The following is a 3,224-nucleotide window of genomic DNA, read 5'->3' as shown; positions in this document are numbered from 1 at the left end:
ATTTACATAACCACTCCCCTTTCTCCTGCCATTCTGAGCCTCGTTCCTTTTTCTTCCTGAAAAGTTCACATGGCTGCCTTCTTGGATTCACTTGGGTCCTTTCAGGGCCAGGTCACACCTTTCTTTGCTCTCTGGTGCAGTCCATTGGTTGTTTTCTCTGACCTGCCAGGTTGTTTCCCTGTCCCCCCCTGGTTCCCTGGCAGTGAGGCCACACTGCTCCCCCTGCCTTCCATGCTGTCCGTCCCACCTTCCCATGTAATGCAGGGAACTGTAAGCACCAGCAAGCAATAAGTAAGCAGCAGTAACTGTAAGCAGATCTGCAAGCAGCAACAAGTAACTGCAGGCATCCCACGAGTCCCCGAGCACCCCATGAATCCCCTGATCCCCAAAAAAACGACTTCCAGGCATCTCGACGCTTCATCTCCTACAGGGACACCCCGAGCCCCTCCAGGAGGGACAGCAGGTGCCTCCGCGGCACCCGGGCACGGCAGGGAGGGAAATGGCCACGGGCATTTCCTCGCTGCCTGCCTTGGGGGGCCAGCAGGCAATCCCAAGCTGGCCGTGCCCACAGGCAGCGCCGGGATCGTTCTGGGGGGCTGTGGCAGCCCCGCAGGCAGCGGGGAGGGCTGTCCGGGGAGGCAAAAGGCCATGGAGATGCTGGGGGTTGATCCCAGGGCCTCTTGCATGGAAAGCAAGCGCTCTCCCGCTGAGCTACATCCCCCTGGCTCGGGCTGTGCCGCGGCGTTCCCCCCAGGCCGAGAAGATGCCCCTCTCGGTGCCTCCCCCAGCCCCCAGGGTGGGGAAAGGGGGTTCAGGGCTTTGCAGGCTGTGGGTGCCCCTCGGGTGCCAGCGGGCTGTGAAGGGAGTGAGAAGAGGAGGAAGGGCTGCTTGGCAGCCCAGGATGCGGTTTTGTGGCTGGAGCCCCCGGCAGAGCTGGCGAGTGGGATGCGATCGCAGGGAATTCTCTCCCGCGGGTGCCCCAGGGCTGGGGGGCCATTGCGGGCGGTGGGCGCCGCAAAAGGAGGGCTCGTCCGGGATTTGAACCCGGGACCTCTCGCACCCTAAGCGAGAATCATACCCCTAGACCAACGAGCCGGGGTGCAGAGTTGGAGTTGCCCCCCTGAATTTGTGCGGGGACACCGCGGACACGGCCGCGCTCGCCAGCACAGCGGGGACACAGGGGACAGCGGGGCTGGCCGGGCCAGAGGGCACATGTCCCCCTACATTTGGGTCTGGGGCTGTGATGGCCGAGGAGCGAAGGCGTTGGACCCGAAATCCTATAGGGACTCCCTGGGCAGGTTCATATATTGCTCACCGGTTTTACCCAACTCCTCCATACCCAGCCTTGACAGTCCTGGGAGAGTCAGTGGCAGCGGGGGCATCCCCAGCCCTATTCCTTCTCCTCCTCCTCCTCCCTGAGGAGCAGCTCAGGACCCGGCGGCAGGGATTGTGAAGGCCTCGGGGCAGGGGCACACCCGGGACTCTCCAAGTTTTGCAGACCCGGGAGAGGTGAGAAAAAAGATGCTGAGGGAAACGCAGTGGTGAGGAGCATCATTCCCGCGGGTTGCTGCGTGGATTCCCCCCAGCTGAGCTCTCCCACGCCCCTGCGGGAGCAACGCACCCGGACACACAGACAGGAGACGGTGGGCGCCCAAAAGACTAGGGCTCGTCCGGGATTTGAACCCGGGACCTCTCGCACCCAAAGCGAGAATCATACCCCTAGACCAACGAGCCGCTGTGCAACCCCTCCTTTTCCACCTCCGCACTTTGGGGGGCTCGGGGGCAGCCGGGGCCGTGCACGGCGCTCGCTCTGCCGGTGTCCCGTGGCAGCTGCGTTTGTGCTCGCTAGCACCAAAGGCCCGTGTGTGTTTGTCGGGCCGTGCTGGGCGGGCCTGGCGCGGTGCAGGGCCGGGTGCGGGCGGTGCGGGGTTGGCCGTGCCGCGTGTCCCGCTGTGCTCCCAGCGCTGTTTTCCTGGGAAGCGTCCGGGAGAGGGGGGGGGGCACAGAGCGGGGGGGCGGGGGCGGGTGCGTACCCCGGCTCGTTGGTCTAGGGGTATGATTCTCGCTTAGGGTGCGAGAGGTCCCGGGTTCAACTCCCGGACGAGCCCTCCTTTTGGGCACCCACCGGCCTTGGGCGGCTCGGGTGGTCCCCGCCAGCGGGGTGGGACCAGGGCCAGGGCGGTGCGAGGGGAGCACAGCCTGGGAGAACGGACACGGGCGGAGTATATTGCATGGCCACATCCCAAAAATAGGATGCAGCCCCTCAGAAGCAGCAAGGGGGGTGGTGGAGTGCAGCCTGTGACTGTCTGGGTTGGAGCGCTGGGGGCAGGGCTGGGGCAGCGCTGGGAGTGAGGGGACTCGACCAGCCCGTGCCAGGGGGATGGAGCTCAGCGGGAGAGCGGATCCCAGCGCCCCGGACGAGCGTCTGCCCACGAGCACGAGCCTGCGGCTCCATCCAGCCCCCCTTTCCCTGCAGGGAGTCCCAAACCCTCCCCCAGCTCCCCCGCGTCTGTGCCACGGCCCAGCCCAGCTCCAGCCCTGGCAGAGCTGCAAACACCCCCCGGGCTCCTGAACCCCCAAACCAATGCTCAGGATCACCCACGGGGACCCCCCCGGGCAAGATCCCGGCACCAACCGCGGCCCCGGCGGGACCGGCGGGGGCGCAGCAACGCCGGGAGCCTCGCACCACCGCCGGGGCTGCCCACGCCGGTGCCTGCCGCCACCCGCGAGTCTGCCGCCCGCGCCCGGCGCCGCCGAGCGCTCTGCCCTGTCCCCCGAGCGCCCCGGCCCGTCCCCATAGCGGGAATCACCGCGGCGAGACGGGGTGCGAGCGCGGGGGGAGCTCGGGGGCGGGGCGGAGGGCAGGCGGTGAGAGAGACGCCTCTCGGAGCCGGAGGGGGGCGGGGGGCCTCGCGCCGCCATCTTGTGTGGCTCTCGAGACACTCCGGTCACGGCGGCGCCGTCCTTCGTCCCTGAAGGACTGCGGGGCAGGGCGGCAATGTCTGTGGGGCACCAGTCCGGGATTGCCCCCATTCCGCACTCCGGGAAAAATCCAGTCCGGGTTTTCTCCCATTCCGTACTCCGGGAAAAATCCAGTCCGGGTTTTCCCCCATTCCGTACCCAGCAAAAATCCAGTCCGGGTTTTCCCCCATTCCGTACCCAGCAAAGATCCAGTCCGGGTTTTCACCTATTCCGTACTCCGGCTGAAATCCAGTCCGGGTTCC

At 66.4% G+C, this 3,224-nt stretch overlaps 4 non-coding genes across 4 annotated transcripts; 1 reads left to right on the top strand and 3 right to left on the bottom strand.

Moving 5' to 3' along the window:
* Nucleotides 1-649: 649 nt before the first annotated feature.
* On the bottom strand, nt 650-721 carry TRNAG-UCC. Its single transcript has one exon. It is a non-coding gene; the product is annotated as a tRNA-Gly (tRNA).
* Nucleotides 722-1,023: 302 nt separating this feature from the next.
* Nucleotides 1,024-1,095, bottom strand: TRNAP-AGG. The gene has a single exon. It is a non-coding gene; the product is annotated as a tRNA-Pro (tRNA).
* A 567-nt stretch (nt 1,096-1,662) lies between these two features.
* TRNAP-UGG lies at nt 1,663-1,734 on the bottom strand. Its single transcript has one exon. It is a non-coding gene; the product is annotated as a tRNA-Pro (tRNA).
* A 302-nt stretch (nt 1,735-2,036) lies between these two features.
* Nucleotides 2,037-2,108, top strand: TRNAP-AGG. Its single transcript has one exon. It is a non-coding gene; the product is annotated as a tRNA-Pro (tRNA).
* Nucleotides 2,109-3,224: the final 1,116 nt, after the last annotated feature.

Source organism: Empidonax traillii, unplaced genomic scaffold (genome assembly GCF_003031625.1).
Source record: "Empidonax traillii isolate 1590-97213 ecotype Southwest subspecies unplaced genomic scaffold, ASM303162v1 scaffold1004:size452305, whole genome shotgun sequence".
NCBI lineage: Eukaryota > Metazoa > Chordata > Aves > Passeriformes > Tyrannidae > Empidonax > Empidonax traillii.
Note: the sequence above shows the minus strand (reverse complement) of the source record. Positions and strands in the feature narration are given on the sequence as shown.